Below are 25905 nucleotides of genomic sequence, written 5' to 3'. Positions count from 1 at the left end.
TTCGGAAGAGAAAAAGACTTCGATCGAAGCCGGATATTGAGACAGAAAGAGGCGATGTACCGCGAATGACAAAATTTTTAAGAAAAAACGCATTTTTCACAAGAACTTACTCATAATTAATCGAATTTTCATAATCGACGTCGTGTATATTCCCATTCGTTACCATACCCGAGTATTTCTATGAAACCTTATTAAAAGAGCAACTTCGAAGGGAATTAATCAACGTCTCGTCACAAATCTAATTGCTTTCGGTCACGGTCTCCGCCAATTTGCATCTCGCGCCATTCCGGATTCATCACTTTTGATCGGAGATCAGCAGTCGAAAGGGAACACAGAACGGGTAAACAATCCCATATCCTCCCATCACGGCTCGAGGCCGACATGTCGGCAACATCGCAATGAAATGACACGCGGTTGTCAGTCGGCACGGTGTTGAAAACGGCCATTGTATGCAGTGGGCGAAGAGATACGACTCGAGAATAATTAATCGTTACGTTCGAGTTCCAACATACAGTACAATAAGTCCGTTTTGCTACGTTTGTGATTTACGAGCGAACTACCGAGAAGACCGGCTCTAAAATACGAGGTATATGTACTTCCTCGACTTTACCGATGTCCAGCGTCGTTTCGGACGTCTTATTTGCCAGTTAAACGTCGATTTTGTAATATAGAAGATGAACTGAGGCCTCTTAGTACTGAACTTTACTTTTAACCGACGATGAAACCGAATATATATATATATATATATATATATATATATATACCGAATATATATATATATATATATATTCGAAAGAGTGAAATCCAAAGTCAGTATTGGTTGGAGGAATTCGGTGAAATTGAGGTAAACCCTCAAATGTCATAGGCATGTAGAATAATTTCACATATTTTTTTATCTAAAAAAACTAGATTTATGTATAATGTTATTGTTGAACTGATGTGACAGAAGGCACGACTCTTCAACGGTAAGGAGTTCTATAAGGAGAGGATATTTCTCTGAATATTATGAGGACCTACAGACAACTGATTGTTTGTACGTAATTGTAAAGAAGTTATTTAGGCTATACCCCTCAGGGCTTTTCTGTCGAACACTGGCGGGGTACATGTACGAGGTATATGTACTTCCTCGACTTTACCGATGTCTAGCGTTGTTTCGGACGTCTTATTTGCCAGTTAAACGTCGATTTTGTAATATAGAAGATGAACTGAGGCCTCTTAGTACTGAACTTTACTTTTAACCGACGATGAAACCGAATATATATATATATATATATATATATATAAGAGTGAATATATATATATAGAAAGAAGTCAGTATTGGATGGAGGAATTCGGTGAAATTGAGGTAAACCCTCAAATGTCAAAGGCATGTAGAATGACTTCACATTTTTTTTATCTAAAAAAACTAGATTTATATATAATGTTATTGTTGAAATGATGTGACAGAAGGCACGACTCTTCAACGGTAAGGAGTTCTATAAGGAGAGGATATTTCTCTGAATATTATGAGGACCTACAGACAACTGATTGTTTGTACGTAATTGTAAAGAAGTTATTTAGGCTATACCCCTCAGGGCTTTTCTGTCGAACACGGGCGGGGTGCCAGCAGCGCCAACTAGAACACGATAACGAATAGCTGGTAACCCTGGGACGTTTATCTGGGAGGTTATTGAAGGGTATTTCGGATGATTCAGTAATCGACCATCGTTTGGTTTAGACGTGCCACCATCGACTGCCCAAGCCTCGTCATCAGGTAACACTGCTACAATTTTATATTACTTCAATAAATAATGGTCCATAATGTAATGCCACTATTTCATTTCGTCTTACCTCCATTCACCGAGCGATATAATTTACCCTAAAGTACTAATAAATTAATTTGTATATTAAGATTGTACTAAGCATATCGAATGTAAGACGTAATTAATAAAAAAAAACATAGAAAACGTCAAAACTTGCAGAAAGTCTTTACATCGAGAAAACCTACACTTAGGTCTGAAATTCCTAATTTCTTGTTATCTTAATTTCTACATAATGTAAATCAATAAATCAATTTAGCCGTCGATAATTATCCCAATTACCAATCTTTTGTCATATAGGTCTCCGATAGAGCACCCAAATAACACGAATTACACATTTTCGAACTCGTAACCGGCTAAAACAGACGTAACCGGTGGTATAATTCGCAACGCGAACCCTAAACAAGCCCAACCAGCGTGTAATTTATCGTTTGCAAAGCTCGCGAACGATAGTGACTCTTTATGTACATCAATATCGATCGATCGGATCGTGATCCAGTCGAGGACGGCTCACCGCCATCGATTATAGCTCCATGGGAATTGGCGGCGGGCGAGGTATAAAATGGACGGTGGTACGACGACGGTCAATGCGAATTGAACCGAATCGAAAGCGATTAACGGTCTTCCGTTCGATGCAAATTGAGTTTGAAAAGTCGATTTTTCTGCGAGGGGTTCCACAAACCCCCGCGTCGGAGAAGTTGGAGAGGTTTTTACGGTTTATAAAACGTTTTTATTACGTTGAGGATTGTTAAAAAGAAGAGAGTTTTCAATGAAATAATAAATAATCAACACAAATCAGTGAGGTAAGACTCTCCATTGTTTTGTAATTTACAATATGACTATGATTTTAATTATTCTCTAAGTATTCCGCAATCTGCTCACTGCACAATAAGTTTTTGATGGGATTTATTTTATACAATGAACTGAAGAAAACCGTTCCAATAATTCCATCTCCTGTTTAAACTTATAAACTTTTTTATACTTAATTTAATTACTATTCTATATTACTTATACATTATACCATATTATTCCAAGATAATTTGGATTTACGCCCTATAAGACAGTATATCTGGTTCAGTTTAAGACCCAGTCGATTACGCTTTAACAGGTCAATTGAAAAGTCCCCGGCTTGACACATAGATAGCACTACTAGAAGTAAATCCACATGTTTTTAGTTAGCTCAAACCCTCAAAAGATGCGTGTATACATTTGACAGATATCGGATCATTAGTTTGTGAATTATAGCATTTTCACGTGTTGAAATTCGCGTGTTGATGAAATATTGCTTTTTGAAGGAAATAAATACAGTTGAAGCAAAAACTTGGCTTGATGCCGAGTTTCCGGACACTGCCCCAGGAAAATCAACCATCAAGAATTGGTATGTTAAGTTTAGACGTGGTGAAATGAGTACCGAAGATGGCGAACGCAGTGGACGCCCAAAAGAGGTTGTTACCGACGAAAACTTTTAAAAAATCCACAAAATGATTTTGAATGATAGTAAATTGAAATTGAAATGAATGAAATAGCCCACACTCTAAAGATATCACTCTGAAGTCCAATCGACAGTCATCCGAATGGACTGTACACGATGAACCCGCCCCCGAAATTTGTTTTTTTTTGTATTTTAGGATGCGCATGGAATAATTTTTATTGACTACCTTGAAAAAGGATCAACAGGGACTATTACATTACGCTATTGGACCGTTTGAAGGATGAAATCGTCGAAAAACGGCCGCATATGAAGAGAAAGAAAGTGCTGTTTCCCCAAGACAATGCACCGTGTCGAAAGTGAGTGAAAACGATGGCAAAAATGGTCCATGAATTGGACTTCGAATTGCTTCCTTGCTTCCACCGTATTCTCCAGATCTGGCCTCCAGCGGCTATTTCCTGTTCTCAGATCTCAAAAGAACGCTCGCCGGGAAGAAATTTTCGCCGAATGAAGACGTGATCGCCGAAACTGAGGCCCAAGCAAAGGACAAATCGTACTACAAAAATGGTGTCGAAAAGTTGGAGGGTCGCACCTTGAAGGAAATTATGTTGAATAAAAAAAAATTGCCAAAAAGATGTGTTTTACTGGTAGGTCGGTCTGGTAGGCCGGGGACTTAACACGGGGGACGTTATGGTGCGCCAGATATTTAACATTTTCTGCTTGCGAAATCTTATTATTATTAAGATTTATCGGAGGACAAGTCCTTCTACGCATGGTGAACGTCACGTGAGTAGATTTTGTCTCATTCGCATTAATACGCCACATTAGATTCAAGCGCAAATAGATTTGTTGTTATGATGTTATTGTTATGATCTACATACATCAAAAATATATACAGTCGAACGTAGAACCCCCTCTCCTTTGTTGAATAGGGTTAAAAAGGAGAGGCTTCCGCACAAAACCGATCGAACTAGGAAGTTTATGAACAAATAGGCCGAGGTCTGGGAACGTGCGACGGCCCCGTGGTGAATCGACTAACGGCCATTAAAACAAACCCACCGTGATGTATCGATCCGCGTGGAGAACATCACGGTTGTTGTTTTGGAGGAACGGCCGATCGTGATATACTAAGACCGCAAGCGCCCGTTAATTTATTATGATGTCGGACCATGGGAAAGTATCTCCTATTGAAAGCCGGCCCTGTCGTCTCGCCAAGAAAAATCGTCTCTACTATTCTGGGCTCGCTTCAATTGAATGCGATGGCTAAAATAAAAAGAGGATACGGTCTCGGAAGAATCTTTTAAGATTTTTTATTCTTTATAATAAAAATAGTTTATGTAATTCTGTGTTTGGACTGGTCTCCTAAGCTAACCGTTAATTTATCGCTGCATAATTAACTGTAGTTTTTAGATTTACTATAATTTTAAAACAAATTATATTTCATAATATTTTTGTTCAATTATTCCTCCTTTTTCGAAGTCGGTTAAAAAGTAACTAAAAATCACAATAATCCGAAATCCGTCTCGCAATTAAAACAAGAAAATAGTTTCAAGCAGGATATAAGTATTGTGTTGCTAAACCACTTTTTCAGTGTACCTCTAACTTGTTATTTATAATCCAACCAAGATAGTTTACAGGATATGAATAATCTCTTTTTTGCGTGTTATTCTCGTTACAAAAGGTCAGTTAAATCACTCGGAGCACAAAAACAAAACCTGCACTGGGTCAGTTACACAGTCAAATATGTCCCATTAGAAATCTGGGTTATTTGTATTGATATGAAAGTATGCTGGATTAAGGTTAAGTTCTTAGGTTCGCGTCGGTTTTATTCAACTTGCAAAAATATCTCTTTGGGTCATTATTTTTGATCGGCAATTACTGGTTACTTCGACTATCTGTCTATATACAGTGGATATGACTATCTGTCAAAGAGTGATCAGATTTGATGCATTGAGAATCAGGAATAATATTAGTCTCTGTGTTATTTTTTTATTAATAATATCCTGTATATGCTTAGTACAATTTTAATTTACAAATTAATGTATTACTACTAATATTGAGAGTATATTCCGACTATCCACCATAGTTGCTTGACTTTGAGTCGAATTTGCATTGTTTAACATGATATTTCCAATTTAACCTACCATCGAGATGTATTCCGAGGTATTTAGCTGATTCTGCTTGAGGAATCGGGCATCCATTGAGTGATATAATTAAGTTTTTATTAGTTCGCCTCATTGCAAAATTAACATGGACAGATTTGGAGCTATTAAGCTGTACTTTCCGGTCTATAGTTCATTTGTAGATCTTGATGACTGCTACTTGTACTTTTTCTACAGACTTAGACAGAGATACATCTTTTGCCATGGTAACTGTGTCGTCGGCAAATGTTCCAAGTACTGTTTCTTTTATTGTTATGATATCAGCAGTATAGAGCAGATACAGGAGTGACCCCTAGACATTACCCTGTGGAACTCCGATGGCCGAAATAGGTTTGTGTCGAGAATATCCCTTCATGCGAGACTATAAATGTTCTTTCAAAAATATATGATTTCAGTAGTCGACTAATGGCAAGTTACATCTGGCTTTCTTGATCGGTCAGATGTAAGATCTTTACATGTCTAAGTCATAATAATTTATTTGTGAAGACGCGATGGTAAGAGTCATTACTTTTTATTTTGTTGATTTTACTAAGCGTTAAACCGCTGAACCTCAGTTTCATCAAATGGTGAGTTTGTTGACATATTATTCCAGTTTTATTTTTTTAATTTCATTACATTTTATTTACTCCAATTATTATTTTTTTTATTTCTTTGTATATTATTTATCCAGTTAACGTTATCTATTGTATTTTCCTCTATTTTCTTTATTACTTTTTTCTCCTGAGGTTATTCATCTCAAGCGCTTGAATGTGTTTGGCCAATACTTTTGAAATTTTCTCCATTGATTCTCAAGCCAAATGTAAAGAAAAATATAATCGAACATCAAAACACTCAAGGCGTTTGTAGGATGTAAAACTTTTTATAAAATTGCATCCACTACTATGTTAAAAATCAGTGTAAAAATGACATCTTCTTGGCAAACACCATTTCGGATTTTAAATTAGTTTAACAAATAAAGAAAGTAACACAAGAAAAGAAACTATCAAGAACAATCAATGTCTAATTGTCAATCAGCTTCATGTGATTTGCTCGGTACCCATGGAAGAACAATTTCCATTAAATGGAAACGGTAAAGTACGAAAACATTATAAAGTTATACACCGACACGGCTTCGCTCAGAAATACAAGAAAAATATATCTGTTTAAAATAAATTCGACATAATAGATCTTTTACGTTTACATTTACTAGAGCCCCGACAATATTTCGGCGTTATTCAAGAGATAAAGTGGCCCTTAAACGAACACTCATTGATGTTTATTCTCGCGAAAAATTCGCCTAATTTCGCTTCGGATTCGTTCGGTCGAACAAATGCGAAGAGACATACACAACCGAAAATCTAAATGGCCTTAAAAGGAACGGAAGAAAATGACACGCGAATCATTCGCATGGTAATGGAGTAGGGAGACGAATCGCTCGAAATTGTTGGGACGTTTTAACTTTTAACGAACGACTTTAAACGGTTTTCGGTTTATGTAAACTTGCGTTCGATATGTTCGCGATCTTTTCCGGAAATAGAAATATAAACACCGAAAAAAATTTAAAAAGAACATTATACTTCGATATGATTTCAACTTAAAAAGATTAGCTTAACAACCCGAGATAAATCAAGCTAATAAGTTGGATGTCAATTTAATGTACTGGTAATTCTATATTTTTCGCTAAAGCAAACACATTATGACCACATTTTGATATGTATTGACTATTTTGATTCTATACATCTTGCTCATCTATTTATTTATGGATACCATTCCAAAAGATCAGTTTCTCCATTGACCTAAACCAATTATCGAGTCATTTTTTAACTCCTTCGAAATGGGCTAGTCTACAAGCTCGTGTCCCATCTACATCTAAAATCATCCCATCATCCATCTAAAGATGGTCATCGGATGGAGCTAGGTCTGGAGGGTATGGCAGGTGCTTTCATAAAAATTTTCCATCCAAGTGATTCCAACAAATCTTTGACTGGTTTTTGCTGTATGAGCTATCATGCTGCAATACTTTTAAGTTAAGCAGAGGAAAGGGTAATTTTCCGGAAAAACATATAGTTTGTAGAATGAAAATTTGTCAACACGACAACACACCATATCACAAGTCTATTTTTCTGAACGAAATTTTGACCAAAAACTTAACAAATATTTGCATACACCATAACTAATTTTTCAATACGTATAAATTCTATATATATTCTGATTTTGATTAATTTGGCCTGTTTATATAATATATGGGCTGAAAAGTCCCGACCATAACAAATTCAACAAATTTTAAATCAAAAGTGGCTTTATTCATCAACGTAATCTCCATAAAGAGCCACACTTTTGTAGGCCTGTCACCAGTTGCTGTCCACTCAGATGACTATGATCTATTGTCACTTATCGTCCCTAAAACTATGCTTTGTTACGTTTAAACATGACCAAACACTGTTCAGAATCATCAACACGTTCTTATTTCTGGCCAACAATGGGCAAATTCGGCATCCACTTTGAACAGAGCTCTCCCATAGTCAAATGCTCATGTATTATAAAAACCAACACGTCCTTTTGATATCATTACGATGTTAGCTAAATGACACAACGTCGGTTCTATTGAAGTTTTCTGGTGTTGCCACCTCATTTGGACGTCCACTGCGTTCTGCACCATCGGTGTCTTTACCACCACCTTTTTTAAGTCAGCAAAGCAACGTTTTATTGTTGTTTCTGGTGGAAGGGAACCCTTATAACACTTTACAAGCCAAGTATTTTTTCCATCAAGAAGCAGTAGATAAGGGACATGCAGCTTTTTGAGGGATGTAAAGCATCCTTTCATACACTCTTAGAGGGCATAGGGTTTAAATGGTGCAAAGATAAATCTCAGAAAAGTTTAATGGAACTTTTAGACATTAAGACAGACATAAAATAAGACCAAGGAAGATAAACTATTTGAATTTGTGTATCTTGATAAAACTTGAATATTTCAAAATGGTTCATTGTGGCACTCTTGGCAAGATACTAACAAAAATTGTTGGAAAAAGGTAAAAGTTACATTAGCATTCGATTAGGTTTTGTTGGTTATTATATTTATTAATAATTAATTGCAGATACATTGTTGGTCGAGAAGGATATTTCATCAAAATTTGTTTGGATATGTGGGAGGAATCATTGTATACCATAACACCTTTGGTTTGGATGAACTCGGTAAGACATACAGAAGAAGTAATTGATAAATCGTTGAATCGCGAATATGTTTTAGACAGATTAGAAATTAACAGTTTAGTGATTGAATTGAACAGCGAGTCGGAAAGTGAAAGTGTCTGAAGAAAACTTTCAGGATATGCGATAATGCTGTGCAATGCTGGAAATTCCTGAGATAGAGTGATGAGAGTGTGAACAACTAAAGGTATGTACATAATTAATTGAATATAATTATATAAAATGGTATTGTAGGTCAGGTATTGAGGTAATGAGCATTAGGTTACAACATATGAGGAGAGAATGAATACTGTTTTGTAGATATGGTAAATATATTAGACATAATTCAATGATTAGTTTAATAAAGAATGATGTACACAGATAGTAGCAGAAGAAATAAAATATACAGATAGCAAGATGACTTAACAAGTAAACAAACCATCGAAGGAAAAAAGAACTAAACGTAAAAAGGTAAATATGCTCTCGAATAAAAGTAAAATACTTTTCTCAGAATTGTTAATTAGGTGGATTAGTTCTTCAAGGGGATACCACTACATAAAAATCGTGCTTCAAACTACTAAACCTTTATTCTTAATTGTAGTTTTAATTCCTTCGATAATATATGTATTAGACGTACTATAATGTTAAAATAAATTATATTTGATAACATTTTTGTTCAAAACTTTGAATAGACTATATATATAGCTGGTTATTCTAAAAACTGATAAAACGTATACTAAAACCAACAATAAGTATCGGTGATAGTACGTCAATCTCCTACAAGATATCCGCATAGATTATTACCACCTTTCCAACTGTCATATTAACTGAAACGCGTTAAAAGAGACAAGGAAAAGAGAACAGGCTAATCAGAATTCTATCGTTTTATTCTGAGTTTGTTCGAGAGATGTAAAACAAGTTTTACGATTTTATAAGGCCGATCTACACGCTTATCTGGTTATATTGGTGCAGATTAGAACGTTATCGAGATTAGAGTAGGTCTGTTGTCAGCTAAGCATGGAAATACGAGCGTTGCGGCTGATAAATGGAGGTGGTTCCGTGTTAAAATGTCAACTGTAGGTTTAAAGTATTTGAAAAGTTTATGATAAACATATGAACTGTTAAAAAGTTGTGTTAAGGATATATAGATTGCTAAATAATGGTTATTTTCAATGACGAAGCAGTTTCAATGTTTTGTCCATGTCCATTCTTTCCATTTTGCGAGTAAAGGATTAAACAATAAGACAAAATATTTTAGCGTGCACTTTACAAAATGGGGTCGAAATAGTATAGTCGAGTTTTCACTGTATAATTTAAAAATCAAATGTTATTTAACAATCAAGGTACTACCGTTCCATTTATTGTAGAATTTTCTATAATTCCTGTAAATTTCAATAATCTGTCATTAGTTTAAAGCAAATAATAAAAACTTGAACATATGAAAATTCGCAAGAACACATTTTTTTATCACTTATATCTCCTTTTATATCTCTGGATAAGGCTAAAATGTTTATTTTTTTGTATGTTTTGTAGTATTTTGTGGTGAAATAAACGAAAATTAATGTAAATTTGTTTTAACAGTTATACATTTTAAGATATAAAACAGAGGCAGAACTATTTTTCAGAAATACACTTTTCATTGTACCAACAGAAAAACCAAACTTCTTCAAAAGTTTTCACACACATATATATATATATATATATATATATATATATATATATATTTATTTATTTATTTATTTATTTGTTTATTTATATATATATATATATATATATATATATATATATATATATATGTGTTCTGGAGAGAAATAAACGAAAATCTATCCATATCTTATATAAAAATATTTGCACTTGCATTACAATTTAGTAAAATTCTAGATAGTTATTGTAATTAAGCTGTCTTAAATTGAATGGAAATGACTTTTTGGATAAAGCTAAAACGTTCAAAATATATGTATTTTTTATGTAATTTTTTTACTTTTACTATTACTTTGAAATCATAAAAGGATATATAGGTATTTCGGTTTAGTACAACTTGAGATGTCTTCATCTCAACTACTTCCAAAAAAGTACTTTCGAGAAAAACACGTTTAAAGTTTCGATTTTAAATGCATTAAAACAGTTATATCTTTGAAAATAACTTGAATTCTGAAGAGTCCACGTATGGGTATAATCTTTCAAATTTTCAGACTAGATACCCTCATAATAATAAAATATCAACAAAAATGTTTCTTCGTTTTACTTAATTATCTGAATTATTGCAAAGAATACGACAAATTTTCTCCCCAACAATGGTACTGTATTGAATTGCCACTACTGTTTATTTCATAACGTAAACAAGCGTAAGAAGTCAACGAGAAAAAAAACCTAACGACACACAAACCGTATTGTGCGCGGAGACCTTTATGCACCCCAACTGCGTGAAGAAGATGCGCTCGCCAGATAGCGGACGCATTGTCTCCTAAAAAAAAAAACGGGGCTTCATAGATCTCGCGATGCAATCTGCAGATAATATTTGTGGTCGAAATAATGTATTTCGTTTTTAGCGTGCGCTCATGACTTTCGGGTTTCGTGATGTTTACGAGTGAACTCGACGACGACAAACAGCAGAAGGTTAAATGTTGCCCCTGGTTCAGCGGTATTTTCATGACAATGGTTATCGGGAAATCAGTTCGAGACCAAAGTATATTGGGGCTTCAGGTTTTCGTTACGGGACGGTTTATTTGTTGGTCTGGTAATAATGAGCGCTTTTTTTGTTCCAATTTGGCTTTATTCATCAATGCAATCTCCATCAAGAGCCTCGTAATCCATCCAGTGCCACTCTAACATTTCAATACCACTTTTGTGGAACGGTTTATCTCTTGCCCAAAAGTAGGCCTGTCATCAGTTGCTGTCCACTCAGATAACGATCATTTTGACTTCGGAGTGAAGTGATGCATCCATTGTCACATAACGATACAAAGATTCCGTTTTTTTACGTTTAAACATGTCCAAACATTGTCCAGAATCATCAACACGTTCTTGTTTTTGGTCAACAGTGAGCAAACTCGGCACCCTCTTTGGACAGAGCTTTTTCATAATCAAATGCTTATGCAATATAAGACCAACACGTTCTTTTAATGTATATACGATGTTAGCTAACTCATGCAACTTCACTTTTCGATCATTCAAACGATTTTGTAGATTTTTTTATGTTTTCTGGTGTTACCAACTTATTTGTGTTCACGATCGTTTGAAGTCAGCAAACCAACGTTTTATTGTGATTTCTGATGAAGCTGATAACACTTTTAAAGCCATTGCTTCGATTGAACTGTATTTTTTCCCATCAAGAAACAGTGTATAATTAAAATACGAAATTGTTTTTGACCCAAACAATGAAAGTAACAAAAGTATTGCACAAAAATGCGCTTAGCACAATTACTCATAAACTAAAGATTGGAATACCGTGACATTTTAACAATTTAAGACACCCTTGGAAAGACGCTAATAAAAAGAGCTTGACCGAAAAATACTTTTTAATAACTTATTGCAGATATATTGTTCTTCTTAATAGTTTTCCACATATTATAACTTCTATGGTGTCCTAAAGAGTCATAGGTCACTACAAGTTCCTATATAATTTCTAGTCAGTATTAACTTTCAAAGGATACGTTTCAAAATTGTATGTGATTCAACAAGTTAACAAACAGTCAACAAATAATTATCTCATTTGACCAACTCAGGATTCAAGACCAATTACTAATTTAGTATTTTTTGCTAAATATCAAGATGAAGTTTTTCTACAAGACTTTTTTCAAATTTTCAAATTATATTGTTTTATATGATATTATTGTTTTTTATTTTCTTTCAAGCGAATTCTTGGCTTTTATCTAGTTCTTCGTATTATCTTATCCTTTTAATCATCTCGTGTTTATGACCAATATCTTAAAAAGTAGCAGTTCTAAAATAATTTAACATAGATTTTCATTTACTTCATCTCAGTATACAAATGTTTCGATAATTTTAGTTTTATCCGAGAGTTTCCAAGGTTCTTTGTTATCATTCCCGTTCGCCAGCTTAATATAAAACACAGGTATTATAAGGATTTATATTTGGTGGGTTATTGATTTGGTTAAATTTACACCGTATCTTGATTTACCAATGTTTCATTATATGCCACACGAATTAAATTCAAACTAAATCAACTAGCATCAGATGCTTACCTTAAATATCTAGGGCTTCATAATTGAAGCAGTTGTTATCCACCTGCAATAATAAATAACGTGGGTTAATGATCACCTTCTATAAATATAAATTTATAGAAAAAGCTTTCAGAACAATTTTTATAAAAAACAGTTTTGGTTACTTATTGAGTTGTTTATAACCATCTGGTTTTGAAGAAAACTGAACATTAAGAAACATTAATATGTTCTTGCACATATTTGTTGCTAAGAATTCATTATATATATAATCTTTCTTCTTTTATGTAGTTTTTCTAATAAATATTACCTAACAAGGATAACAAAGATAATTCTTAAAGAACCTGATGTTAATGAGGATGGTAATTATTATTGTTAAATTTTGTTCTTGTTTGAAATATTAACTAGATGCCATATAAACCAGTAATTCTTATTATAAGACCTGTTTCTTGCTCACTAGACTGATGATGTATATCCAATTAACTTGGGTACTATTTAAACACAGACAAAATAAAGGCACGTGCTTTCGAAAATAAACTCTTAAATTCGACATTTCATCAAAGCGCTTGTTAGTTGGTTCAAGTGATCGTTAAATAGCAAGATTAAACGTAATTATCGAGTAAATCCATCACCTATGGTTGATTTATGGAATTAATGTCATTGAAATATAGAATCTAACATATTATCAACAGTCTTATTATCAAATGATTCATATATACAGAAAAATTGGTATAATCTTTTATTTTGTCATATTAGATCCACTTTTCGTTGTCAGTCACAAGCTATAGATTTTTTTTTGTCATGCGATAAAATGAATGGTAATGAAACTGCCATGTCAAGATTATCTCCCTTTGGATGTTGCGTTCATTAATCAATTGCTATGCTGCTTGAAAGCTATTTGAGGGTTTCAGTTGATTTTTCATTCAAATAAGTCTTAGAATTAATTGTCTTCGAACTGGTTTCTTGCGTTCCTACAGGCCTTCTTTCTAATTAACATCAAAATCATCACTTTCAATAGTGGAAACCAAAGCTAAAAATAGGGATATAATTATGTATTAATTATATATTATATGAGAAAATTTAATGATTACAGGAACAGAGAAGGCAATGATTCTTGTTGTGTTAGCAGTAGTCAAGTTATCAATGACGTTTGTCCATCAAGAATAGTAGCAAAAATTGTAGTAAATGGTAATAATTAGACATTTATTTTAAACATAATATATTTAGCAATGATTTAATTTATATTTTATAGATGAGCTGTAGCTAGAATTTGTTGTAAGTGATGGTTGAAGAATGAGAAATTCAGAGAATCAGGGAAGAAGAAATTAGACAGGATTTTGTTAGGATGCAAGAACTGTGCTACAAGAAACTGAACAAGTGGGGAGTGATGGTACTATGAAATAATTAAATTTGCTAACAAAAGCAGGTCTATATCAAATAAACAAAATATAAAACTATCAACAACACCCTAATGATCTAATGACAAACAAGGAAAAGGGAACGCCAGAAAAACTTGCAGTTGTGATGATATTTGGAAATATTTAGGACAACTTCACTGCTTTCGTATATGGTGGTGGCTTTTTCGTTTCGTTTTAACTGTATTGGCTGGATATGATCCATTATAATGGAACAGCATTACCATAAGACTTTAAGGGTGTTTTATAGGTTGAATATTAAAAAAAATTGAAGACTAGTCGACTTCTTTATAAGGCTGAAGATGTCTTATAGTTTGGTTGTTGGCATAAAGAAATAACTGTCAACGATTCATTGAAGCTAAACTTACACAGAAGAAATTATCATCGAAACGTTGATTGGAACATATGAGTTTTATTCAAATTCATCATCATCATTCGAAAAACCACATCCTTTATAAAACATATTCTCCCAGTTTTTATATGTTAATGGTTGTACATAAAGCTGTTAAAAGCCTATTAATTTTAACCCCTATTATTCAACGGGCTGTCGGAGAAAAATATGTCACATAATATTAATAGTTTTATATGTCTCAATAAAACAGATTGCGACAATTCGAGTTTTGATGGTGTTTTGGTTTTGGCTTTTTCGTTTCATTTTAACTGTATTGGCTGGATATGAGCCAATATAATGGAACAGCATTACCATAAGATTCCAAGGGTGTTTTATAGGTTGAATATTAAAAAAAATTGAAGATTAGTCGACTTCTTTATCAGGCTGAAGATGTCTTATAGTTAAGTTGTTGGCATAAAGAAATAACAGTCAAAGATTCGTTGAAGCTAAACTTACACTGAAGAAATTATCATCGAAACGTTGATTGGAACATATGAGTTTTATTCAAATGCATCATCATCATTCGAAAAACCACATCCTTTATAAAACATATTCTTCCAGTTTTTATATGTTAATGATTGTACGTAAAGCTGGTAAAAGCCTATTAATTTTAACCCCTATTATTCAACGGGCTGTCGGAGAAAAATATGTCACATAATATTAATAGTTTTATATGTCCTAATAAAACAGATTGGGACAATTCGAGTTTTGATGGTGTTTTGGTTTTGGCTTTTTCGTTTCGTTTTAACTGTATTGGCTGGATATGATCCAATATAATGGAACAGCATTGCCATAAGATTCTAAGGGTGTTTTATAGGTTGAATATTAAAAAAAATTGAAGATTAGTCGACTTCTTTATCAGGCTGAAGATGTCTTATAGTTAAGTTGTTGGCATAAAGAAATAACAGTCAAAGATTCACTGAAGCTGAACTTACACAGAAGAAATTATCATCGAAACGTTGATTGGAACATTTGAGTTTTATTCAAATTCATCATCATCATTCGAAAAACCACATCCTTTATAAAACATATTCTCCCAGTTTTTATATGTTAATGGTTGTACATAAAGCTGTTAAAAGCCTATTAATTTTAACCCCTATTATTCAACGGGCTGTCGGAGAAAAATATGTCACATAATATTAATAGTTTTATATGTCCTAATAAAACAGATTGGGACAATTCGAGTTTTGATGGTGTTTTGGTTTTGGCTTTTTCGTTTCTTTTAACTGTATTGGCTGGATATGATCCAATATAATGGAACAGCATTACCATAAGATTCTAAGGGTGTTTTATAGGTTGAATATTAAAAAAAAATGAAGATTAGTCGACTTCTTTATAAGGCTGAAGATGTCTTATAGTTAAGTTGTTGGCATAAAGAAATAACAGTCAAAGATTCATTGAAGCTAAACTTACACAGAAGAAATTATCATCGAAACGTTGATTGGAACATTTGAGTTTTATTCAAATTCATCATCATCATTCGAAAAACCACATCCTTTATAAAACATATTCTCCCAGTTTTTATATGTTAATGATTGTACGTAAAGCTGGTAAAAGCCTATTAATTTTAACCCCTATTATTCAACGGGCTGTCGGAGAAAAATATGTCACATAATATTAATAGTTTTATATGTCCTAATGAAACAGATTGGGACAATTCGAGTTTTGATGGTGTTTTGGTTTTGGCTTTTTCGTTTCGTTTTAACTGTATTGGCTGGATATGATCCAATATAATGGAACAGCATTGCCATAAGATTCTAAGGGTGTTTTATAGGTTGAATATTAAAAAAAATTGAAGATTAGTCGACTTCTTTATCAGGCTGAAGATGTCTTATAGTTAAGTTGTTGGCATAAAGAAATAACAGTCAAAGATTCACTGAAGCTGAACTTACACAGAAGAAATTATCATCGAAACGTTGATTGGAACATATGAGTATTATTCAAATTCATCATCATCATTCGAAAAACCACATCCTTTATAAAACATATTCTCCCAGTTTTTATATGTTAATGATTGTACATAAAGCTGTTAAAAGCCTATTAATTTTAACCCCTATTATTCAACGGGCTGTCGGAGAAAAATATGTCACATAATATTAATAGTTTTATATGTCCTAATAAAACAGATTGGGACAATTCGAGTTTTAATGGTGTTTTGGTTTTGGCTTTTTCGTTTCGTTTTAACTGTATTGGCTGGATATGATCCAATATAATGGAACAGCATTGCCATAAGACTCTAAGGGTGTTTTATAGGTTGAATATTAAAAAAAATTGAAGATTAGTCGACTTCTTTATCAGGTTGAAGATGTCTTATAGTTAAGTTGTTGGCATAACGAAATAACAGTCAAAGATTCATTGAAGCTGAACTTACACAGAAGAAATTATCATCGAAACGTTGATTGGAACATATGAGTATTATTCAAATTCATCATCATCATTCGAAAAACCACATCCTTTATAAAACATATTCTCCCAGTTTTTATATGTTAATGGTTGTACATAAAGCTGTTAAAAGCCTATTAATTTTAACCCCTATTATTCAACGGGCTGTCGGAGAAAAATATGTCACATAATATTAATAGTTTTATATGTCCTAATAAAACAGATTGGGACAATTCGAGTTTTAATGGTGTTTTGGTTTTGGCTTTTTCGTTTCGTTTTAACTGTATTGGTTGGATATGATCCAATATAATGGAACAGCATTGCCATAAGACTCTAAGGGTGTTTTATAGGTTGAATATTAAAAAAAATTGAAGATTAGTCGACTTCTTTATCAGGTTGAAGATGTCTTATAGTTAAGTTGTTGGCATAACGAAATAACAGTCAAAGATTCATTGAAGCTGAACTTACACAGAAGAAATTATCATCGAAACGTTGATTGGAACATATGAGTATTATTCAAATTCATCATCATCATTCGAAAAACCACATCCTTTATAAAACATATTCTCCCAGTTTTTATATGTTAATGGTTGTACATAAAGCTGTTAAAAGCCTATTAATTTTAACCCCTATTATTCAACGGGCTGTCGGAGAAAAATATGTCACATAATATTAATAGTTTTATATGTCCTAATGAAACAGATTGGGGCAATTCGAGTTTTGATGGTGTTTTGTGTAGAGTGCCTCTAATTAAAAGCGATGTCGTTTTATTAAGCCTCATTAAAGCTTTTATTTTCAGCAAACCGATGATTTTTAATGAAAATGTATCGTAACAATGTTGTTTTTTATTGTTATGTTGCGTTGTATTATTAATACAACATTATTTTGATTGCACACTATGGTTTATGGTATTAGATTACGAGATATATAACAATTAGTGTCCATAATTTTATTTAATTCTATTTAGACCTTCCCAAAGTACCAGGGCTGTCAGATTATTGATATAGTGTAATTGTTTTTAATTAGTTACATCTCACATTCGATATGCTTAGTACAATCTTAATTTACAACTTAATTCATTACTTCTGTTCTGTTTTACTTGCGTTAATATACAAGCAAGGCATGTACGGGAATAATTTTTTTTTATTACTCTTCGTGAGTCCACAATCTGCCCTATTGGCAATAAGTATTTCTTCTGTCTATATTATATATACATGGCATGTAGAAAATCACTTCATTAAGCAATCTTCTGTATAAATTATTATCTTAATTAATTAGCCTTATTCTAATGCTTATTCTAAACTCTACATATGTCCAGTAATCAGATCAAGTGGTGTTAAACGTTTTAGTCTACGCACTTCACTATCACGTCGCATATTTAGCTGGTTAGCGAGTACATTGGGATGCACTGACACTCTTTCGAAGTACTTCACACAAACACGTTGAATTACACTCGTTATAGGTTCTAGAGGAATATCGCCTTGTATCACTTTATTTGAAATATAGTACGGAGCATCAACAATGGCACGCAACACCTTATTTTGGAACCGTTGAATGATGGATATATTAGATTTGCTAGCGGTGCCCCATAGTTGGATTCCATATGTCCAAATGGGCTTGAGTATAGACTCATACAGCAATACCTTGTTACCTAATGATAACTTGGATTTGCGCCCAATGAGCCAATACATTTGATATAATTTTAGTCCCAGTTGTTTCCGTTTAGAGAGTATGTGCTTCTTCCAGGTTAGGCGTCGATCTAAATGCATACCAAGATATTTAACATGCTCTGCTTGGGGGAGTTGACGATGATTGATATTCACTGGTGGACATGTTCTTCTACGCAGGGTAAACGTTATATGCGTGGATATTGTTTCATTGGCTTTAATGCGCCATGTCTTCAACCATAATTGTATTTGCTCCAGGTGGGTTTGTAGGTATATTGATGCTGTGACTGGATCTTCATGGGATGCTAAGATTACTGTATCGTCTGCATATGTTGCCACAGTAGTTATTTTTGTGGTGGGCAGATCAGCCGTATACAGAAGATACAGTACTGGACCCAGTACACTACCTTGCGGAACTCCTGAATATATGGGATTTAATTCGGTATGTTCATCGTCTTGATTTACGGGAATAATACATCAGTATGTATTTCCCAAATTAGAATAAAACTAACCTATTTAAGCTGAAATTAAAAATACACTTATAAATTAAATTAGTTCGTGTGGTTTGGTTCGCATCAATCTTTTGATTTTCTGCGTGTTGTCCAGTAGCTGTAAAGCTTCCACGTTGCCGTGATTTAGAAATATTATTTCACATTTTAGGGAGAAATCTTGGACCACTTCATGTATCCATTTGATTCTGAGGTTATGGTGCAGATCTTCGATGCTTACGGAGCGATAAGCATTGGTAATTAATCGTAGAACTTTGATTTGGGTGCGTTGGATTACTACTTGGTTTGATGTCTTGGTGCAATCCCATATTTGCACCCCAGGCCTAAATAGGCTCTATGATTAACTGATAAACCGATCTCTTTGATTTTAGGTCAAGTTGGGAATATCTTCCGACTATCCAGTACAGTTGCTTGACTTTGATGTTTGAACATGATGTTTCCAGTTTAACCTAACATCTAGATATATTCCGAGGTATTTAGCCGATTCTGCTTGAGGAATCGGGCTTCGCAAAATTAACATGGACACATCTGGAGCTATTAAGCTGTATTTTCCAGTCTGTAGTTCATTTGTAGATCTTGTTGACCGCTACTTGTACTTTTTCTATAGCCTTAGACAGAGATACGTTTTTTGCCATTATAACTGTGTCGTCAGCAAATGTTCCAAGTACTGTTTTTTGTTGTTGTTGGTGAGATATCAGCAGTATAGAGTACAAGACACTACGATTTGGAACTCCAGCCGAAATAGGTTTAAAGTTTGAGAATCTCCATTCAAGTGAGACTCTAAATTTTCTTTTGAAAAGGTATGATTTCAATAGTCGACAGCAATTCCACGATAGCAATTTGCTCATTTTGTAAATTAATCCCAAATGCCATACCCGGTTAAAAGCTTGTGAGATATCCAGGAATATTGCGGGTCAATTCTCTCTATTTCTAAGAGTAAGTTAACAATATAACATATTCAAGACTTGTTGAACAAACTATTATTTATACATATATACGCCATCTCTTTCGGGCTCTAAAACTCATATTTGTGTCATGTTTAAAATTAGTTAGCACATAAGCATAAATATGACAAGTTTTCGAAAAAACACTTTTCGTTGTATAACTCAAAAACCATATATTATACAAACATTTTTGCACTTGCATTCAGTTTAGTGTAAAATTCTATATAGTTATTGTAATTTTCATTAACCTGTCATTGAATGGAAATAACTTTTTGGATAAAGCTAAAATGTTCAAAATATGTGTATTTTGTGTAACTTGTTATTATTTTGAAATTATAAAAGGATATATAGGTTCATACCAAATTTTAAGTAAATCGGTTTAGTACAAATTGAGATGTCTTCATATCAACTGCTTCCAAAAAAGTACTTTCGAGAAAAACACGTTTAAAATTTAGATTTTAAATGCATTAAAACAGTCATATCCTTGAAAATAACTTCAATTCCACGTATGGGTATAATCTTAAGACGATTCTTTTTCAAATTTTCAGACTAGATACCCTCATAATAATAAAATATCAACAAAAATGTCTCTTCGTTTTACTTATTATTATCTGAATTACTGCAAAGAATACGACAAATTTTCTCCCCAACAATGGTACTGTAATGAATTGCCACTAGTGTTTATTTCATAACGTAAACAAGCGTAAAAAGTCAACGAGAAAAAAAAACAAACGACAGACAAACCGTATTGTGTGCGGAGACCTTTATGCACCCCAACTGCGTGAAGAAGATGCGCTCGCCAGATAGCGGACGCATTGTCTCATAGGTATCTATATATATAATATAATGTCTCAATAGGTTTAAGGTTTAAGAATCCCCATCCATGCGAGACGAGAATTTTCTTTCGAAAAGTTATGATTTCAATAGTCGACAGCAATTTCGCTGTAGCAATTTGCTCATTTTGTAAATTAATCCCAAATGCCATACCCGGTTAAAAGCTTGTGAGACATCCAGGAATATTTCAGGGCAGTATGGGTAGTACCGTGTTTTGGTATCAAGTTTTTTCTCCCTATTTCTAAGACTAAGTTAACAATATAACGTATTCAAGACTTTTTGAACAAACTATTATTTATACATATACTAGCGACCCGCCCCGGCTTCGCACGGGTGCAATGCTGATACTAAATTAAATACACTACAGAAAAAATATGAACGTTGTATATAAAAACATAGCGGCCCGCTCCGACTTTGCACGGGCATAAAATATATATGCCTATGTCACTCAATGAAAACATGATTAAAATCGATCCAGTATTTTTGGTTCATTCATTACTGCCCTTGGCCTGCACGCATTCAATTTGGAGTAAAACAATTCCTCTTCCCCTATACTTACTATGAAGATTTCCTGCTATCTTTGGAATATCTAAATTCATACAATTTTTATTACATTACACATTTTTAAACGCAAATTTTAAATTTGTAATATCTCCGAAAATATTTGTTTAATTTACATGCTGTAAGGAACCATATCGATCTATATTAATTGCACACTGTATTTAAGGTACTTAATTCGATAAGGATTAATGCCGTATTGCTTAAAATAGCTTCGTAAATAAGCCATTTTCTCACGTAAAAAGTAAACAATAAAAATGGTTAATGTGGGTTATCCCTAAAAGATAAACATATACAATCCCGGACTTTTTTGTAGACCTTTTTATGGTGTACAATACTGTAGTACATTAATTTGATCTAACTCGTAGGGTTAGGCAGCGTTTTTGCTAATTGCTAAATAAGCCTAAAAAAATAGGTTAATTTACGACATCACGTTAGAAAACTCTAAAATTAGCAATGTTGCCTTTGTATATTATGCATGTATTATACATATAAACCTTCCTCTTGAATCGCTCTATCTATTGAAAAAAACCCCATCAAAATCCGTTACGTAGTTTTAAAGATTTAAGCGCACATAGGGATATAGGGACAGAAAAGGCGACTTTGTTTTATACTATGTAGTGATACGCCATCTCTTTCGGGCTCTAAAGCTCATATTTGTGTCATGTTTAAAATTAGGTATTTCATTTTTCTCTCTCGCAAAACTTTCGAAAATACCGTGCACCCAAAGGGGGGGGGGGGTGAAAAACCCTCCCCCGTAATATATTTAGATCTATTCGAAAACGTCGGGGAACACGAGCAATATTTTAAACATTCGCCAAAGTTGAATACCCCGACAATCTCCAATAGCGAAAAGTGGTAAAGTCGCCGCGAAACTTTACTCCACCAAATCGGAAAATATCGCGCGATCCCGGGAAACTCTTCCCGTCGTCGCTCCCCCCCGAAAAACCGGACGCAGACTCGTTTTTCTCCCGATACGGAGCGCGTTGGCTTATTGCCTTTTCTACTCGTTTTGCATTCGAAATTTCGCATACCGATAACACCGTGCCAGAACGGGAGAAAAAAAAGCGGCAACACAATAAGGGAAATATGTTGATATAAAATTTTAATATACGCGCACTGTACGACAAAACTTTAGCACACTATAGGATTTTCATTTCAACTCTTACATTCAACAAATTAAACGTTTAGCTTTTGTATTCTATAATTCCTATAAACATTACAAGGCCACCATAATTACATCTAAATCTACATTAAGTTCAAAGGTTGGCAACGCTGGTGAACTGATACCATGCGGTTCCCGGCTGTAAAAAATCACCATGACGACGTCTCTTGCTCTGCGTGGTAAGGAGGAATTCATCACTGTACTGTCGACATACAATGTCGACGTTTTGCTTCTCCATAAAACCTTTCTAGAACCCTCCATCGGATTCAAGATCTCAAATTATTCGGTTTATCGAAATGATAGAACAACAGGCCACGGCGGAAGCAGTCTTGAAGACACCTCCATAGCAATCGAGTCAAATAGCAAGCGAATTCAATTCACATCAATCTATCGAAAAAGCGATCGATTCATTGAAGATGAATTTAAGTCATTATTCCAAGAAAACACCCACACATTCATTGGGGGTGATTTCAACGCACACCATCCACTTTGGAGCACCAGCAGATCAAACACTGCTGGAGCTGGCATAGCCGGGGTAATAGACGAGATGGAACTTGGACTAATAGCTCCAAGCGTACCAATTCACTACTCCCCCGAGCTTCAACGCACAGGACCTATCCCAAGTATAAATTCTCCAGACGATTTAGAAGAAGCAGTCTCAAAGCTAACCCCAGATATCCAAACAGCCGCAGACAGAGTATTAAAACATGCATCTCTAAGCCTTTTCAAATTAACCTCTCTAAAGAAATAGAAGAACTAATCGGGCATAAGAACCGATTAGCGAGAAGAACTCGGGCCACTCTGGATCCTGAAGATAAACGCGTGGCACAGTGCGCCAACTGAAAAGACAGAGACAGTGTTAAAGCCTGGTACGATAACTATCCGAAGCTATGCAACCCCACTGTCCCTTATGACCTCTGGTGCGCCGCCAGAGGCGTAATGGGGAAAAATTCAAACGCAATCCCCACTCTAAAGGCCGATTACTCCACGGACATCCACGCCTTAACAAACCCACAAAAAGCCGAATTTCTTGCTAATTCATTAGAGAATCAAACTAAATGCAATCCATCTGTTGGCCCACCTCAACAAATGTAGTCCATCATAAACGACACTATCCCCTCTCTGAAGACGAAAAACTTCCAATCTGTTGAAGAACATAGTCTCTCCCAGGGACCTTCAACTCTCGATAAAACGTCTGTCTGTTAAAAAAGCTCCAAGCCCAGATGACATAACATGTCAGTAAACCATCTGAAAAACCTCACTAGCAACTGTAAGAGCTTGTCAATATCATCAACTCCATTTTGATGTTAAAGCATTTCCCAAAGAATTGAAAATATGCGCTTGTCGCTGTCATTCAAAAGAAGAAAGCCAAGCCCAAACCATCTGACTATAGGTATCAGCATTATTAGTTTACTTTCCAAACTTGCCGAAAAAGCGATACTACATGCTTTAAAGTGTTTCACAGGTTCACGCAGCATAATCCCGAACGAACAATTCGGTTTCCGTGCCAAACACTTGAGACTTCATCAAGTTGCTCGCGTCGCAGGAACAATACACCAGGTATTAAGAAAAGGTCGAAAAACTGGAGCCATCTTTTTAGATGTTTCCAAAACTTTCGATAAAGTTTGGCACAACGGTCTAATATACAAAGTGAAACAGCTTAGTCTACCGAATGACCTAATCTCCCTAATTTATTCATACTTGGACGGTAGATCTCCGCAGGAGTCCCGCAAGGTGCTTCACTAGCCCCTGTCCTGTTCAACTTCTACATGGCTGATTATCCACTCCACAAACATTCCCACACAGCATTTTATGCAGATGATACAGCTTTCTTTACCATCCTTTACAATCCCGACGCGATCCGCGACAGTCTCCAAGTCCAACTGAACCAGACGATAGCGTGGTACAAATTCTGGCGACTGCAGATAAACCCGAGCAAAACTTAGGCTATTCTGTTCCACCGCAAGAAGGAGTTCCGCACCTATCGCCTCCAAATAGAGTTCTTATCCCCTGGCTCCAGAAGGTATCATACCTCGGTCTACAGTTCGACCGCAGCTTCCATTGGTCAGCCTCAATGCAGCACGCTATCTGTAAAGGCAATGGCGTATACAGTCTACTCTTCCCACTCTTCTGCAGAAAAAGTAAACTCCCAATTCCCCAGAAAGTGAGTCTTTATAAAATGCTACTCTCTGTCTGTGTTTAGGTACTTGAGTCCTTGATTTCATTAATTTTTACCTCTAAAATGTTTCATAAATTAATGTCATGTTCTTACTGTTTTTTTAAAGTCATTTTTACTATATATACATATGTATGGTATATGTAGCTTAATATAAAACTTATGAACATTACCCTTTATTTTAATAACTAATACAGGGTATATTTTACGCCTCGAAGACTAACACTATGCCGATATCAGAACTTTGGTTACAGATAAGACTCATGACGTCCCAAGCTGTACTGAGAATATTCAAATATTTCTTATATTCAAATATTATTATTAGTATGTATTATATGTATCCTTGAATACTGTGTTCTGAAAAACAGTCTTTAATAAGTTTCGCAATATCAACAGCAACACAATTTATGTTCCAATTTGCTCAATTGTTCTTTTATCAATTTAATATAACTTACATTATTAATTTTTCTATAAATAAATTGTTTTAATTCAAAATGAATAGCAGCCCCACCCATAATACTTCCTCAACCTAAAATACAAAGATAATATTACAATTTTGTGACATATATACAAAATTAATTTTTTTTATATATGTTTTAAAGTCTCCTTTTTACCAACTATGGGTTTATCTGGACTGGGCCTAAAGTTCAACGTGGGCCCCGAACCATGGCCCTCAGTATTAAAGCCTACCGACTGGCGAGTGACCAACTTTAGAAATCATCCCAGAAGACATCCGGTCTTACCCAGCCTGGTTACTGGCGTGACTGGGATCAATTTCCTTGTCGGATTTTACACTCTTGCCTAGAACAATCACAAACTTAAATATACGACCATGCCCCAGCAGGATTCGAACCCGCGGCCCGTAGGTATTAAGCTAAATTGCGTGTATATAGTAGAATATAAAATACGTGTAGTAGATAGGTTAAATAAGGTTTTTCTTTAGTTATTATGTACAACGATTATTATGTACATATTTTATTTTCAAACTTTTATTTGTGATAAAAATTTTGCTTATTTTTTATTTTTAGTGAGTTCCTTATTTATTTTTTGAAGTAGGTTCAATTTTTTTTATTACAAATTATGATAACAATACTTTTTTTATTAATTTTGTGCTATTGTTCTGTTATA

At 34.3% G+C, this 25905-nt stretch overlaps 1 long non-coding RNA gene across 2 annotated transcripts in view; it reads right to left on the bottom strand.

The window, feature by feature from the left end:
* Positions 1-25905, bottom strand: part of LOC143192425 (uncharacterized) — a 166493-nt gene that overhangs the window by 35983 nt on the left and 104605 nt on the right. For both annotated transcript variants that reach the window (XR_013004774.1, XR_013004773.1), the window contains exon 4: positions 12761-12803. This is a non-coding gene — a long non-coding RNA (uncharacterized LOC143192425). The remainder of the gene's footprint in view (positions 1-12760; positions 12804-25905) is intronic.

The sequence above is a fragment of the Rhynchophorus ferrugineus genome, unplaced genomic scaffold, assembly GCF_030347505.1.
Source record: "Rhynchophorus ferrugineus isolate W39M unplaced genomic scaffold, kcgeb_rfMv2 rfM3, whole genome shotgun sequence".
NCBI lineage: Eukaryota > Metazoa > Arthropoda > Insecta > Coleoptera > Curculionidae > Rhynchophorus > Rhynchophorus ferrugineus.
Note: the sequence above shows the minus strand (reverse complement) of the source record. Positions and strands in the feature narration are given on the sequence as shown.